General features: G+C 33.6%; 1 long non-coding RNA gene across 1 annotated transcript in view; it reads right to left on the reverse strand.

Moving 5' to 3' along the window:
• Positions 1 to 9,489: 9,489 nt before the first annotated feature.
• LOC135322596 (uncharacterized) overlaps positions 9,490 to 18,406 on the reverse strand; it is a 182,739-nt gene continuing 173,822 nt past the window's right edge. The window contains exons 2-3 of the long non-coding RNA XR_010383252.1: positions 12,698 to 12,836; positions 9,490 to 9,733 (exon numbers count right to left, since the gene is read on the reverse strand). This is a non-coding gene — a long non-coding RNA (uncharacterized LOC135322596). The remainder of the gene's footprint in view (positions 9,734 to 12,697; positions 12,837 to 18,406) is intronic.

Raw genomic sequence — 18,406 nt, forward strand, 5'->3', positions numbered from 1 at the left:
GAAATGAGTGTCAGAATTAGTGATGTTTGAGTTTAAGAAGTCAGTGCAGGCTCTAACATACTCGCCACCCCTAAAAGACACTACCAAGAATACATAGAAAAGGCTATTATAGTTTTAACTTACCTACGTATTAGATTATAAGCTATGCCCACATGAGTGTGCATTTGATGCATGACTAAAAGATCACAGCATAAAGGTGTTGGCCTTTTAGGGAGATAGAATAAACACAATAAGCAATCCACAAGGAGGAATTTTCTGTGCTATAAAACCTTCTCATTCAAAAAATATTGATTGAATACGGATGATCCCAAATTGTTTTTTCCAATCTCAATGATTATAAATAACATTTTATTGAACCTTTTTGTGTATAAAATATTTTGGGGTATTTCAGAATTTTTCTTTTAGGGTAGATTATTGTGTAACAGCAACTTGATACACAGCAAAATGCTTTTCGGAAAGATTTTGTTAGAGTGCAGACATCATTAGAAGATGATAATATAATCGAAAGAAGTAAATTAACAGGAGAAACTATAAAGTTTATTTGTGGCAAAAACATGGAAATGTATCTGTATAGAGAGGGCTGTACTAAGTCAGAAACAGTTCAGTATGCTCTTGAATGGAGGTGTGTATTTTCCATCTGCCATAAACTGAATGTTTATGTCCCCCCACAAATTCATGTGTTGAAAACTAATCCCCACAAGGTGATGGCGTTAGGAGGAGAGGTCTCTAGAGAGATTAGGTCATGAGAATGAAGCCTTCATGAATAGGATTAGTGCCCTTATGTAAGAGGCCCTGCTGAGCTCCCTTCTGCCATATGAGGATACAGTGAAAAGACAGCCATCTATGAACCAGGAAGCATGCTGGCTCCAGACACTGAATCTGCAGGCACCTTGATGGTGGATTTCCCAGCTTCCAGAACTGTGAGAAATATATTTCTGGTGCTTATCAGCCACCGAGTCTGTGGCACTTTTGTTATAGCAGCCTGAACAGATTAAGACACCATATATGCCCAAGTTACACATTGGGATATACAGGTAACACTGATATGGTTTACTGAGAGTAAGTATTCAGTCAAGTATGAGAAGCTCAGATCCACTCGCTCAGATTCCTTGCTGCTCCCAGCTGTTTAGGATAGTCAATGTGCCTGCTGTGTCAGCTAAGTTAGAAAGTTTAAGTAACTAAGCAGACAAAAATACATGCTTGGCAGATTCTTGAGTTATCTTGAGCATGGATGAAATGAAGCTCACCCAAGGTCCATTTCTAAACTATACCTGAACTGTCTCAAAGCTGTCATATGAACACTTAAATGATAAACAATTACTTGTTTGAGTTACAGGTGACTCGAACAGACAGTAAGTGCTGCACATGCAGAAGGACAAGTCGGAGAGAAAATCCTGGAACGTTACAAATGGATGGTTAGTTTAAGACAGTGGGGAGCAGGAAGAGTAAAGTTCACATACAAACCAGCAAATTGTAAGTTACTCTAAAATAATTGCTTCTGAACACTTGAGAGCACACAAAGGGTGTTGGTGGATATGCCAGTAATAAAGCAGTGGCAGTACTAGGATCTACTGTTAGACGATCTGAACAGTTTTCAGGGGTCACCCTCTCACCACAGGAAGTTAAATACCTGAGCAACAATCAACTTCATCTAACAGGGGAAACAGTTATCTATCTTCCCCCAAGTCATGGAGTTTTATTAGAAACTTAACTGATGTCAAAGTACTCTGTCAACTATGAGGTGAACATTGTGTAAATATTTAGGATTGATGTCTCAGCTCTACTGTCTATATTACTAGAAAGCTTAGAAATTCGAATACTTTTTCTTTTACCTCTTGATCATTAGTATACTTTGCTGAGCCTCCGAAGCCTCATTCCTGCCTTCCTTTTCAGCTTCCTCTCCCTCTCATCCCTTTATATTCACAGAACAACTCATCTGTATCACGACTTACGTACACTCAACTGTGCCATAGTTTGTTTCTAGCCCTGGAGTTCCTTTCCTTTTTGCCATATTGGCTAACTCCTAATTTTCCTTCTAGATACAATTCAAATATTCACTGTTCTGTGAAACCTTCTCTTTTTAACCAGTTTTACTGATTTCTTCTTTATGCCTCTATCCTACCTCGTACAAACATACATCTATTCAAATTATAATGGAACATTCATCATTCAATTATTCATCCTTCCTAGCTTGTGAGCTCATTAAAGAACTGCTCCATGCCTTATTTATACAAGTTAACAAATCTCAACAAAACAAATGAAAAGTGATAATTAGTTTAATTAATGATTGAATAAATAAGTAAAAATGATGTTAAACTGAGCTATCTACTTTCTTGTTCACAGGTTAGCAACCTTCATACCTTCTAATTATCCCCTATATTTCAATTTTACTGTTGTTATAACCTCATGCATCTGATGGTACTTTGTAGCAAATGAAACTTGTCTAGAGCATGCCTGTTTTTACTTTCTGTGGACTTCTAAAGATCAGTGGCATGTTTTCAGTCAAATGTGATGAATTCCAAGATCCTGAAAGATATCATTCACATGTATCCTATAACCAGAATATTTCTTCTTGATCATGCAACCAATATTGCAGACTCATTTAAGGATGTTTTGCCTAAGTGCTGAGATAAGGGTATTTCTTGTATTGGGGCCAGGCTGTAGAATTGTTGAATTACATTCGTGCTTTCCTGTCCATCTGTTTGTCTTCCTTTTTGAGTTATACTTCTACTTTTTTTGTTGCAAATTTCTCATTATTGACATCAAGTATTTATCAGTTCTTTTGCCTACTGACTCAATATGTCTTCTGACCCTTGATACCTCTGCTAATTTTGATTCCATACTCACCAAACAGACTTCTGGTTTTGATTTGGCTTCCGTTCTTATGTCTGTCTGCAGGGGAAAGTGCCCATCCATATGTCCTCTTAACCTTGATTTTTTTTAATATTAGAATTATGAGCTTGGTGACTGGGAATCAGTCCCAGTATGATGGCTTTGTTCATAGTGTGCTGGCAAAAGCAGCATTCTGAGCCTAGAAGGTAAGTGAGAGAGCATGCTGAATTTTCACCTAGGCATGTTGAAGTATATATTCATGTCAGAATAAGTTTTTGAAAAATAATACTAATTTTGTGGGTAAACTGGAAAATCAGTATGAACTTATGACCTTAATGATCAGTATTTTCTAGATCACTCAATGTCTGGCAGCATGAGAATTTTAGTCATAAAATTCTTCCTGCAGAATAATATGGCAAGTTTTCATAGTATCTTGAAGTTGGTCTTCAAAAATATTTTTCATTTGAAGGAACTGAGACTTTCTGGAGATGATCTCATCCATTGAAATAGGGGGAGGAAAAAACAAGATTAGCTTGTAATTGCTTGTTGCCAGAAATCAAAGATGGTTTAAAAATTTTGAGTGGTATCTTAAAAGGCAAAGAATTTATTAGCTAAATATGGTTTCCAATAGATAAGTTGTAATAATTTATGTAATTATAATAAAATTGATTCAAATATGTGAACACAAGACTAATTTTACTAAATATGTAAAATTTAAAATTTAGAATATAAAATTTAGTACAAAAACAGAGCAAGTTATTACACCATAAGTGATTAATGTTAATGGTTAGGTAAATACTGATTTCACTTAATTAAATGTAATAATTTAAATTAACAGTATAATTTTTTTCTATTTTGTTTTTTCCCATTGAAGTACAGTTAATTTACAGGTGTAAAAGTAATTCAGATTCTTTTTCAGATTCTTTTCCATTATAGGTTATTACAAGATATTGAATATTGTTCCCTGTGCTATACAGTAGGACCTTGTTGTTTATTTTATATATAATAGCCAGTATCTGTCCATCTGAAACTGCTAATTTGTCTCTTTCCCCTTTGGTAACTGTAAGTTTGTTTTCAATGTCTGTGAGTCTATTTTTGGTAAGTTTCTTTGTATCAGTTTTTTAGATTCCACATATAAGTGATATCATATGGTATGTCTTTCTCTATCTAACTTACTTCATATAGCATGATAACCAACCATATTGCTGCAAATGGCATTTCATTCTTTTTTATGGCCAAGTAATATTCCAGTGTAGAAGGTTGCTTCCATGTTCTGGCTATTGTAAATAGTGCTGCTGGGAATACTGGGGAATGAATGTAATCTTTTCAAATTAGTTTTCTCTGGATATATGCCCAGGAGTGGGATTGCTGGATCATATGGTAAGTCTCTTTTTAGTTTTTAAGGACCATCCATACTGTCTTCCATAGTGGCTGCACCAATTTGCATTCCCACCAACAGTGTAGAAGGGTTGCCTTTTCTCCACACCCTCTCCAGCATTTATTGTTCGTAGACTTTTTGATGAAGGCCATGCTGATGGGTATGAGGTAATTTCTCATTGTAGTTGTGATTTGCATTCTAATAATTAGCAGTGTTGAACATCTTTCATGTACTGGTTGACCATCTGTAAGTCTTCTTTGAAAAAATGTCTGTTTAGTTCTGCCCAATTTTGACTGGGTTTGTAACCCCGCCTTCAGACTTTACTGTAGCTTTGTAGTAGTCAAATCAATATGATACTGGCACAAAAACAGACACACAGATCAGTAGAACAGTATAGAGAGCCCAGAAATAAACCCATACACTTATTATATCATCAATTAATCTACAACATGGAGGCAAGAACATACAGAGGAGAAAAGACAGTCTTTTCAATAAGTGTTGCTGGGAAAACTAGACAGCTACACATAAACTAATGAAATTAGAATAGTCTCTAAGACCATATACAAAAAATAAACTCAAATCGATTAAAGACTTAAATGTAAAACCAGATACTATAAAAACTCCTAGAGTTTTTAGCAGCATTTTTTTCTAGAGTAATGCAAATAAAGTAAAAAATTAACACATGGGACTTAATTAAAGTTAAAACCTTTTTGCACAGCCAAGGAACCATAAGCAAAATGAAAAGACAACCTACAGAATAGGAGAAAATATTTGCAAATGATGTAACTGTCAAGGGATTAATTTCCAAAATATATAAATAGCTCATACAGCTCAATATCAAAAAAAATTGTTCTCTATGTTTTAACAAAAAAGGGTGATTTCAAAAACAGTGTAGAAGTCATATAGACTCCAACACCCTGTAACAAAATGATAGTTTTCTGCATAACCTTAATGGAGAATGTCTGTATAAACTCAGTCCCTAATCTCCTGAGGTATGAAACTTCTGGATATCCCTACTAAGATAAAAGAGCATAGTCAAGTAAATTGTGACCTAAAGTGGAATGCTCTATATCAGTGACATGGAGGCAAAGCTGGGTCACCATCACACTCTTAAGGCATAGTCTTGGAAAGTAGCACTTGTTTAACAAGTAGATTTTCATTTGAGAAGAGGCTCAGTCCAATGAATACTAACTCAGGGTTCAGTCTACTTAGAAGATCCCTTGACAGAATAAGGAATGAATAGATTAATGAAACAGAATTTGCAACATCAGCTAGTTTATACTGCTTGATTTTTGGATTGATAAAATTACTGGACATAAATGAATAAAACCACAACACCAGGAATATATAAAATCATATTAGTATAGAGATAATAATGAGACAAAGTCATGGGATTGATGTTATGAAGTAGGTACTCTAATAATTTTCTAATAATTATAATATTTTGTGTATGTAAGAGATTTGGAGCATTTAAAATAATCTGATATGCTAGATTTATGACTACTGAAGTATTTTGAGATAGGGTAATTTTATGTTTAATATCTAAATGTTTAAGGGATTTTGATTTAGATATTTAAATTTATTATGTATATGAGCAATGCTAATACTGCTCAGTAGATATATTATCTTTAAAAAGGATTCATTAAACAAAGGTTGCACAGGAGTGTGTCCTTTTTAAGCCATAGAGCTCCTTAAGCTTCTAAGATTCTACCCTGAGGGCACTGACCCTGATAAACCAACACGTGAGAAAGCCCTATAACACACGAAGCTGCTTTTAGACCACCCAGCCTCTCGTTGGTCAGGGAGCTGGGGTGAGGAATTACCATTTAGTCCGATTATTAAATAATTGAAATTTACCTCTAGGACATAAAAATTTCCTCTGTGCAGTCCTTTCAATGAAATTTTTGCTTGGATTTTTTCCAACTCAAAGTCATAATCGGTTATTTCCTAGCCAAAAGGAGATTAGTAAATTATGAAACTTTATATTTCTGTCCTTGGTGACATAGATAAAAGACAAAGCAAAATTGGAAATCCCCTAAACTTTGAATTCCCTGTGCCACACCACAGGTGTTTCCCAGAGAATGGCAAATCTAGTCTTTTGTACAGCCCAGTAAGACAGTCTCCTGTGTCCACTTGAACCAAACTAATTAGTTAAGTTCCATAAATCCAGTAAAAATAAGCCATGTAAGTTATCTAGAACAAGCATCTTCCCTCTTTGATTGCTCTTATTAGTCCATAGATTACTGGATGTGAAATGTATGGGGGTTTCCAACCCTTCCCTCATTCATACACAGTTTACTCAACCTCATTCCACTCACCTCCATCTCTTTTTCCCATCCCCATCATGTCATGCTTGCTCCCAGTACCATGGTTTTGCTGTCATTTATCCTTTCACTTGTCCACGCTTGTTTGTAAGTTTTCCTACCTGAAGTTCTTTCTCCTTTGTGAAATTTTCCACATGTACCTTAACTTTTGCTCTTGTTTAAATATAAATATGCTCTTGTTCTAAATATAACACAAGACTTTTCACAAATACTTCCATAGAGGGTAAGCAGGCATTTTTGAAATCCCCAAAGACCAACAACTAGGAAGCACTCCCTCCTCAGAAATATGTCATAAGCTTTTGGGTCCCAGTAGTCCTCAGATTTTCCCATTGTTTCACAGGCCTTAGAGTTGGTAGTTCCCTCATTAATATTACGTCTCTGCCATCTCTATGAAAAGGCATTTAGAAAAATGGGTAAGTACAATCCCTATTAAATTACACAGGATATTTTTCACAGAACTAGAACAAACAATCCTAAAATTTATATGGAGTCACAAAAGACCCAGAATTGCCAAAGCAGTATTGAAGCTGGAGGAATAACCCTCCCAGTCTTCAGACAATACTACAGAGCTACAGTAATCAAAACAGCATGTATTGGCATAAAAACAGACATATGGATTAATGGAACAGAATAGAGAGCCAAGAAATAAATCCACAGACTCATGGTCAATTAATCTTCAACAAAGGAGGCAAGAATATACAATGGAGAAAAGACAGTCTCTTCAGCAAGCGCTGGTGGGAAAACTGGATAGCAGCATGTAAATTAATGAATTTAGAACACTCCCTCACTCCATACAGAAAAAACAAATTTAAAATGGCTTAAAGACTTAAATATCAGACAAGACACAATAAATCTCTTAAAAGAAAACAGGCAAAACATTCTCTGACATAAATCTTAGCAATGTCCTCCTAGGGCAGTCTACCCAAGCAATGGAAATAAGAGCAAAAATAAACAAACAGGACCTAATTTAATATATAAGCTTTTGCACAGCAAAGGAAACCATAATCAAAACAAAATGACAACCTATGGAATGGAAGAAAATATTTGCAAATGATGCAACTGACCAAAGGCTTAATTTCCAGAATATATAAATAGCTCATACAACTTAACAACAAAAAAAACCCCAATCCAAAAATGGGCAGAAGATCGAAACAAGCAATTTCCAGTGAAGATATACAAATGGCCAATAGGCACATGAGACAATGCTCAATATCACTAATTATCAGAGAAATGCAAATCAAAACTCCAATAAGGTATCACTTCACACCAGTCAGAATGGCCATCATTCAAAAGTCAATGAACAATAAATGCTGATAAGCAGAAAAGGGAACCCTCCTATACTGCTGATGGGAATTCAGTTTGGAGAAACCATTATGGAACACAGTATGGACATTCCTCAAAAAACTAACAATAGACTTACCATATGATCCAGCAATCCCACTCCTGGGTATATATCAAGAGAGAACTCTAATTCAAAAAGATACAGGCACCCCAATGTTCATAGCAGCACTGTTTACAATAACCAAGACATGGAAGCAGCTTAAATGTCCATCAGTAGCTGACTGGATAAAGAAGCTGTGGCATATTCACACAATGGAATACTACTCAACCATAAAAAAGAATAAAATAATGCCATTTGTAGCAACATTGATGAACCTGGAGATAGTCATTCTAAGTGAGGTAAGCCAGAAAGAGAAAGAAAAATATCATATATCCCTCATATGTGGAATCTAAAAACGCATCTATAAAACAAACAGACTTGCAGACATAGTAAACAATCTCATGGTTACTGGGGAAAGGGGGTGGGAAGGGATAAATTTGAGAATTTAAGATTTACAAATGTTAGCCACTATATATAAGAATAGGTTTGTTTTTTTTTTTAAAGTTTCTTCTGTATAGCACAGGGAACTATGTTCAATATATTGTAATAATATTTAATGAAAAAGTATATGAAAAGGAATGTATGTATGTATATGCATGACTGGGACACTGCTATACACAAGAAATTGACACATTGTAACTGACCACTTCAATTAAAAAAAAAAAATGGAAAAGTGGAAGTGGATTCAAAAAGGTAATGGCTATAGGCTGAGTTTTTATGACCTGGACAAAGTAAGAAGTATTCATGTGTTGACTCCCCTGAGCGTAAGCACTGGTTTCAGAGACTAAATACTCTGGGAAACAATGAGCAATAACCTGGCAACCCTCCCCTTGAGCACACAGTAGTTATCAGTAGTTTCTTTTAAACAGTGAGGAAACTGGGGCTTGGAGAGACCTCATTTTCCCTAGTCAGTGTTCCATTTTTGCCTTTTCAGTTTTCCACATTTGTTTATCCAATTACCTATGTTAAATTCTCTCTGCTAAAATCAATTGTATGGTTTTTATAAACTGTGTGGACCATGATTCCTATATACAGAATCTGAACTACTGGATGAAACTAAAATAGACCTTGTCCCAATCTTGTCAACTTCAAGAGGCCTCATGATCCAAAGAATCAAACTTTAACTTAATTCTGGAGGCTTTCATCATACATAAAGTTCTGAGGAAGAATGAAAGCTTATCAGGAATTGTTTTTGTAAGTAACTGATGTGTATCTAAGGAAGACGTTTTTAAAGTTTCAAAATTCAAGCTTCAATCTCCAGCGCAAGACTGAAATAACACACATCAAATGCATGCTCCATAGTATAAATGACCAGGATACAGCAATGATCATCTTGTCAATGAGTCAAAGAAAACTCATGGAGCCATCAAAAATTCTTGCACAACCAAGTGACTCTATTGCAGGAGGAAGGAATTCAAATCCGACCATTTTTTAATGCTAAAATTAAACACAAGCATGTTCTCACACCTGGGTGTGTCCCCATTTCAGCATGTTCCCATAATTACTAATGCATTTTTACATATATGTGCAGGCTAGACAATTTATGTGTATTATCTCCTTTAATATTGGTAAAAACTCATGCAAGCTAAGTACCATCAGAAGTTTATATATAAGAAAACTGCATACCTGATTGATTCAGCCAAGGGACCCCAAAATTCACAATTATTAAGTGCCAGAACCAGAAGTCCAACTGAGGTCTGTCTTAACTCCAGTATTTTACATTGCACCATTCTGATGAACCACAGGCTTGGGAGTAGGAATAATGAAGGAATGGTTCATTTAGATCTAGAGAAGAGACTATCCATCTAGTTGACTCTACTTTGGGGAATAAAAGAATATCAAAAAAGTCATCTGGATTAATAAAAGGAGTATAAACAGTAAATATTATAATTTTTAAAATATCATGAAATTGCCATTCCCACTGGGCAACATGGCATAATATAATAGGCATGGTCTTCACCTTCAGAAAAACTTGAATTCAAAGCCTGTCTTTCCACTGTGTATGTCTTACCTTAAGACAAGTCATCTAATTTTAGTCCTCTGTTTTTCCAACACCACCTCACAAAATTACTGTAACGAATAAAAGGAAGTACAAATATGGTAGATGCTCAATAAATGTCAATTTTCTTTTGACTTTATAAACTCTTTCATATTATTTTCTTCATTTATCACCACTTTTATCTCTGTTGTAACTAATAACAATATCTTTAAAATTAAATGAATCTATCTAAAATAAGACTTGAGGGGGACTTTGAGCATTTTTGTAACTTTCCAAACAACTATTGGTGAAGCAACACTCAGAAGGATAGAAAATTAAAAGCAGATTCAAAATTGTAATAAATATAGGCTAAGAACTATCTAGTCCTATCCAGAGGAAGAAGTATCCTTCGGTTTCCTTGAGCCTAAATACTGGTTTCAATGTCTTAATACAACAGAACCAATGATCAATGATCTGGCAACTCTTCCACTGGATAAAAGGTGGCTGTTACTTTTTTTTTTATAGATGAGAAAACAGGCACAAGCAGGCCTGGGGTTTCCATAGTTAATATGGGTTAGAAAGCTAATTTGAACCCAGTTTTGCTAATTCTAAGTCAAATACTGTTTCCAATATGATGCAACTTTATAAATCAGTTTGATTCCCCATGTTTCTATTCCTGCAATGTGGAGTTGTAAATTTCCCCATTTTAATACATAGAAAATAGCTGTCCTCTACTATAGAACTTAAACAGTAAGCAGACAATGTGCACCACCACTGTTATCTCTTCCACATAATCACTTCTAGAGGCTTGCCAGTTAGAAATCAAATTTCAGAGCATCATTGCTTGCCTAGAATGCAAGTGATCTCCATATGCAAACTCCATCTAATAGGTATTTTGGATGCTCTTTGTCAAGAAATCTTATTTACTGGAACATAATTGCTTTATTCAATCAAAGTGTCTCCAACTGCTGTGGATTAGAGACTTCATGATTTAGTTTCTATCAAAGCAATTCTGCCCCAAGTGGAGAAACTTAGTCTGATTTAAATGAGTATCAACAAAAGTGATGATTTTACACTTTCCAGGGAAACAATAGTCCCAGAAGTTCTTGTGTATTTCCGGGGACCTTAACGGAGGCTAACAGATTTATGGTCTCATTATTGCCTGAAGCAATAAGTCTTCCAATAGGTAATTTTTATGCTGTGGGACACAAGAACATATGGGAATAAATGTTCTTGAATAAAGGAACTGGCTGTCAGGGTTTTCAAATACAGCCATTACTAAAACAATAGATCTTCACAAAGAAATGAGCTTCTTTTCTCCTTAGCTTCTCACTTATGTTTTGTCATTAACCCCATCAGAAACACCTGTCTGTTTAAATAGTGGAAAATATTATATAAGGAATTGGGAAAAATAATACAAAATCCAGTGAGTATTTTTATAATTATATAATAGTTTGATATTCATAATAGTGTATATTTTAATAATATATATTAATAATCTCTTCTACTTCAATTAATGATAATTCCTATCCATATGCTGCCTCTTCTATTCTCAGTCTCCACGAAGACTCAGTGGTCCACTGAATAGGAATTATAAGTAATGGGTTTTCTTTGATTTATCAGTGGACATATTAAAACAGAGATTGGCCATGAATGAGCATGGTTTTGGAACTGAAGTAAATTTAAGATTTGAGAATAGATTCATGTATTAGATATGGGAAGTACTATATTATCCTAGGATGTTAGAGACCCATGAAAGCTAAGGGATAAAAAATTTTAGGGGCCCATGAAATATAAGGATATAAAATGAAGGAAACAAACCTTCATCAAATATTTGTTTCATGCTAGGCATTTTGCCAGTTAAAGTCTTCCCTAATGTGTAAATAAGACATTTGAGAATTTGAATAGGAATGTATCAGAACTAGGACCAGGACTACCTAATTTTAAAGAATTTTTTCAGTGCACTTCCCTAATCCTGCATAAGAAGTAACAATAAACAATAACCAAAAAAAAAAAAAAAACTTACACTTCGCCTAATTCAATTTTAATAAGAGAAAGGGAAAGATTTAGTTGACAAACAAAAATTATCTATAGGTTAACTTTAGGTTACACTACGTGATCAATATCTAAGGGGAGTAGTCTAGTTTAACTGCTTCCTTCTAGTCCCTCTATCACATCACCCTGTTGCACTGACCTCATAGCACCTGTCAGTACATGATATTATTTTTCTTTATTCTGCTACATATTCACTGTTGTTTGTCCACCTCTACTTTGTGGCTCCAAGGTAAGTGTTAAAGACAACAGACCCAAAATGGATTTGTGTATGCTAAAACCCACGTCACTCAACTGATACTGATACAATTTCAGCTGTCCCAGAATTGGAATCTTAAACCAGTCTATCAGGAATTGCCTGATCAACTGCCTGTTAGGTCATCTGCCTGGTAAGCCCCTGCCACTCACTGTAAGGTAAGTCATCTTACAATAACCAGTCTGATTTTGCCTATTATTGCTTTCTTGTTCATGCTGTCTTCTACCTATAAAATGTTTTGCCATGTACAGCTCTTCTGAATTGCATTCTATCTGCTAGATTGGATGCTGCCTGACTTATGAATCCCTGACTAATGCCAATGTGATCTTTAAAACTTACTCCGTCAAACTTTGTTTTTTAACAGAAGCAAACTTCTCTGTTTGTTCACTACCATATCCTAACACCTAAAATAGCACCTGGCACAGAGTAGAGGACCAGGGAATATATTTGCTGAATCGAAGGTAGTTTTACCATAGTAACATTAAAACAGGCTTACCATGTAAAAAGATATATAAACGAGGCAACATCACACAGTCAGAGGCATGTTTGAAGTCAGATGGTTCAGCCAGCACCGCCCAATCCACTGCCTGATTTAATCTTCACAACTTCAGGGTGAGTTGGACAGTGTTATCATTCTGAGCATATGAACAATAATAAGACACCTAGAGAATTAGTGTCTTTTACAAAAACAGGTAAGAAGCAGAGATGAAACTAAGACACATCTTAAATTTGAGGGACAGGACAGATCGTTTTTTTAAAAACTGTTTTCCTATATTGAACCAACCAAAGTTGCAAATGGGACTAAAAATATAATAAGCAAACCAAAAAATTATAGAGGAAATTATGAAAGTAGTCAACCTGTGGTGGTGAAGAGATTTTAAGGAGCATTGAAAAGTGAGGATAAGTAGAAAAGTAGTGATAGCTAATGGAGAACAACGTATGTATATAGGGATATGTAATTAAATTTGACATTATACATATGTATGTGTGTGTGTATATGTACATATATGGCTAATAAGAGTTTTTGAGTTAGGAATCTTGGTATCTGTCTTACCTTGAGCCTTTATAGGGCAAATTTAATCTGATAAAAGTAGGAACTTAGGCAATCAACTTTTTTCTATTGAAAAGCAACAACAGATTTTTTCTGCCTTCAGCTCAAGTTACAAATTCCCAAATATTAGACATACTTCTGAAAGTCCTCCATACAGTACTTAGCAAAAGGCTGATAGTCAAATACAATATGAAGGAAGGAAATGGAAAAGAAAGAAACGAATTCAACAAGAAGGAAATTAGGCAACATGAAAAAATTAGATAACAGAGAAATATTTGTAATCAAGAAGGAAATACAATCTTTCTTTAGTATTATATATATTAGTATATTACATATATATATATATAATATATATAAAATGTGTCCATTAAGTGTGCTAAGGTTAGACATACTGAGATAAACCACGCTAAAAGGCTGTTGGAGACTCCTAGTGGAAAACTGGCATGTAAAATTAAAAATGAAATAAAGTTGTTGAAGTTTCCATGACAAAAGACTGTACAAAAAAAGTTGGGGCACAAAAGCAGGAGTAATTTATCTTATCAATATGTAAATAGCCAGTTAGAACAATCATTATATCAGCTTTGAAGAGAAAGATGATTATACTTCTTAAAAATTGTCATTAATTTTTATTCTTTGATTTTTGAATGCCTAAAAGGTTTTATCTTTATTTTTTGTCAATTTTACAGAGTTACAATGCATGTACAATAAAATTAACTGATTTTAAGTGTATAATTCAATGAGTTTTGACAAATGTATACAGTGGTATCATGATATAGAATATTTCTATTGCTCCCAAAAGTACCTGCATCCTCCTTTATTTCTTACTGAGATATAACTGACATACCGTATTATATTAGTTTTATGTGTACAAGATAATAATTCAATAGGACAATTATACTTTGATATTTGATGTTTATAAAGTATATTTGAATGAGAGTTTATCAGCTCTGTGTTAGCTACAGAATGTGGTGTTCTCCATCAAACAGCAATTCAAACAAGAGTTCTCAAACCTGTGGTATTAACTTTCTGGAAGAAAAATTCAAATTACAATGCTGATAGAATCTATGAGGAAGATAATTGCTAAAAATTAATTCCAAAACACACATACACATTCAAAATTGCATCACTGTAATCTAATTATTTTAATAGACACTAAACCAATTATACATAATTACTTACAACCTTGAGGTTAAAAATATTGATGCAAGAACTCTGCAGCTATGTAAATGTACTAATGTAACGTTTTAATTATATCCACACATCCATTTAAATCAGATAATTCCATTTTATCCATAAATCAGTTACCTTTGTATTTGGATCCAAATCATATGGTCTCATTTACTGAAACTTTTTAAAGCAAGAACATCTATTGACAAAATAAGGTTGTGATTAAAAACCACTCCAATGTATTCAAATTTATATTAATTCAATTTATTCAATTCAGTGGGGGAAAAAAATCAAGCTGGTTATTTGATATCATGGAAAAAAAAACCAAAACCTGTTGACTGACAGAATTATTTTTGAGCTAAAAATAGCTATATTTTGGTGAAAACATGTAAAGATTGATTTTTATATCTAATGCCCACCTTAGCTTATAGGAAGAGCATTAATTATATATAGGCATCTAGATTCAAAGTCAACCTAACAAATATACTAGACTTTTCTGAAAATATGAATATTTATCTGATAATTGCAGCATTTGATAACTTACTGAAAAATGGTAAGTATTACACTATAGACATTGGTCTAGGTAGAAGATATGTCATGAAAGTTATTTTCCAAATTAATAGGGTTATTAACTAATTATGCTGTGTAGATTATAAAGCACTTCAAAGAGTATATTGTAATAATTTGTTATTGCCATATGTCAGTCTCTAGATTGACACATACTATCTCCAAATTACCCACCTTAAATGTGCTGAGCCTTGATTCCTCACCAAAATGACACTTTTCCACAGATCTCCCAAGGATTTAGCACTTGTCAGGGTCACCAGGGAAAAAGGGTTAGGAGAGTACAGGGGATTCCAGGAAGTACCCATGCCTTCCCGCTTCATGCTCTTTGCTTGTCAGCGTCTCAAAAATCCTTCCTAACCTAACCCCAAGTTAGAGGAGTACTAACTAAATGACTCCAAGCATTTGAAAACAGGATTGAGCCAGAGCAGGAACCAGTTCCCAAAAACAATATATCCAAATTTCATTCTTATGCAAGGGCATATTACAGTAATGGGTGTGTTATTGTCTGAAATATAATATTATTTTCTCCCCGCCCCTTTGATTTATATCAACAAGACAGAACAAATCCTAAATAAGATTAAAAGATTCCATATGAAATAATAATTCTAGGTTTATAGCAAAATGAGTCTAGCCCAGACTATCTAAATTGAGCACAACAACAAATGTTTAGTAAGAAATGAGAAAGATTTCTATGAGATGTCGGTGAAAGAAAAACAAAACAAAACATATTTTAGCCTCAGGAAAAAAATTCCCAAATTTTCAGAAAGTGTGAAATTTTCAATTTAAATTTCCAGGAAGCTATCACAAAATATCCCCAGACTATGCTAACATCTTTGCCTCAATTCCTAAACATTGTCTGTTTCCTACATCTAGTATAACCCTATAATCTATCTCCCAAACTAAGATATTTTTTAAGTAAGAAGTGTGGTAAAATTTCATATTTGATTTATAGACTGTTTTCACAACTAAATTTTTCTAAAAAATAAAAATAATTCATATAGCAAAATAAGCAACATAAAGGAGTTTAAAATACATATCTAAAATAATATTGATAGCATAAAATAATTATTTTGGTATATATTCATATACTTAATCATATGTGTTTTTAATACTCTGCAATAGATATTTTTCCAGGATAAAATAATGTGCTTTTTAATAAGACAGTCTTCTTAATTGAAATTTTGTCATAAATTTTCCTGTATTTTCTTTAACACTGCATTTTATAATTATAATCTTTCAACTTACATTAAAATTTATATTTAATTATTAATATATTATTTACTTAATATTATACATTTATATAATATGAATGTAACCATTTTCATTGAGAAAGGTTCTTTCTGTGAGTGCTGAGTTACATTGTCAACTGAAAGAAAATTCTAAGATGTTCTAGTTTTAAAATTTTGCCAATTGAAATGTATAAATACATTTACTCAAACATATTCACAGCTTATTGTCTCTTTGCCTTGACTTAAAAACTTTTTGTACTATCATATTTATAAGAAAAACATTATCATATAAGTATTCTTTGTTTATAATTATTTTTAAAGGTTATGAAATTTCTTCCATTCTGGGCAAGAGTATAACATAGACAATTAAAATAGGACATCCAATTAAAAAAAAAAAAACCTTCCCCTTAAGTTTATATATTCCAAACTTCAACATGAACAAATTATAATTGTTGATTTATAATTGTTCAGCAACTAATTCAGATTTTTCAGTCCCTCCTTTGTTTTCATACAGATCAACTTCATGTTTTTCCCTCTGCAAATTTTGTCTTCAATAAATGCAATTCACCGAAAGTTTAAACAGAAGCTTTTGAGTCTTTACTCATTTAATATTTTGATTAAAGATCCCCAACTGATTTTGTTCAAAATACAAACAAAATTAAGATCTCTAATTTTAAAAAGTATTTTTTAATTTATTGTTAAAGAACAGTAAAAAGATATGGTAATAAAAAAGAACAAATCTGACTCCATATTAGATCTGTTCCTTTGACTTTAACCCTGTGCTCTGTTTCCTGGGCTTAGTCTTGCTGGTTCTGCACATTTTGTAAAGGATGTTGCCTCCAGCTCGAAATATACAGGATACACTATCCTCAAGGCTCTGACCTTTAAAGATATCAATATAAAGACAACAATTTGCAGGATAGAAAATAAGGTTTGTCTTGTTGGAGGTTTTACAGGGACACCATGATCTGACCCACGTGGACAGCTGCAAGAACAAAGGATTCCAAAAACAAAGAATTCCTACACCAAGAAGTTTGCAACAACCAACCACACCCACTCCCCTTTTTAGAATAAAAGGAGCCTGAATTCTGACTTGGGAAAGATGGTTCTCCTGGACACTGGAAAGCTGGCAAACCCAGAAGATGGCAGACTAAAGTTCCTATTCCTTGCCCCAATAGCACCTTGTCTCCCAATTTATTGGCCTGTCGTGCCGTGAGCAGAATGAGTTTGGATTCGGTAACAGTAGTACTTATATCACAAAGTTGAAGTATTTTTTTTAGTTCAACATCAATTTTGTCATTAAAATTTTGAAGTTAATATTTACAGGTAAACATTTTAAGTTATGACATCCCCAGTTTATACTTTTGTAAATATGACAGCTTGATTGGATAATTAATATATAATTTGTGCACTAACACCAGTTATGAGTTCCTATCTCTTAAGTTTTTAAATTTAATGATTTAGTGAACTATGGAATCTAGTCCCCAGGTTTTCGAATTTAGTAGGTTCATGGTGCTCAAAGGAAATTTTATATGAAATAACTACTGAAGAAACTAACTGAATTTACAGAAAAATTCAAAATAATATCAGATGTTTCCCTTTTAATACTATGAACTTCCAAAACTTTATGTTAATTCTCTAACTAAATGAAAAGTCCTGATTGGGGGAAAAATATGTTAATTTTCTATTTGAAGCCTTGGACACAACTGATGTAAAACTGACATCATGTTTAACTATTTATGAAGTTCTTCTGCAAATAGAACCAACGGGTTACCAGCTCTTACTTCCCTTTATATATATTCACAAGAATATTGGAAACAAAAAGGTGAGCAAAATTATTTTAGAAAAACAACTGTCTGAGGTTATTGAGAGTTGTGCTTCCCAGAGAGATGTACTAAGTTACCTTCTGCCACTGCCAGTATTAAACTGATGTTTTTAAGCTTTATCTTCTAAAATATATACTGCTGAAGTAAATGCTGATGCTTCTTCAGCTGTAGTATGTCTTCTGGCTTTCATGTTGCCACTGATATTACTACAACCCCCATGGCAGATATTTAGGGCCCCCAAATATTTTGTCCAAATTATATTTCATTATCAGCTTTTAGAGAAATTATAAATTCTTACAACATTTTTGCCTTTTAAGCTCATTACTGCTGAAATTATTTACTTAAAATTGTAATAGTGCTATCAA

The sequence above is a fragment of the Camelus dromedarius genome, chromosome 12 (genome assembly GCF_036321535.1).
Source record: "Camelus dromedarius isolate mCamDro1 chromosome 12, mCamDro1.pat, whole genome shotgun sequence".
In the NCBI taxonomy this organism is placed as follows: domain Eukaryota; kingdom Metazoa; phylum Chordata; class Mammalia; order Artiodactyla; family Camelidae; genus Camelus; species Camelus dromedarius.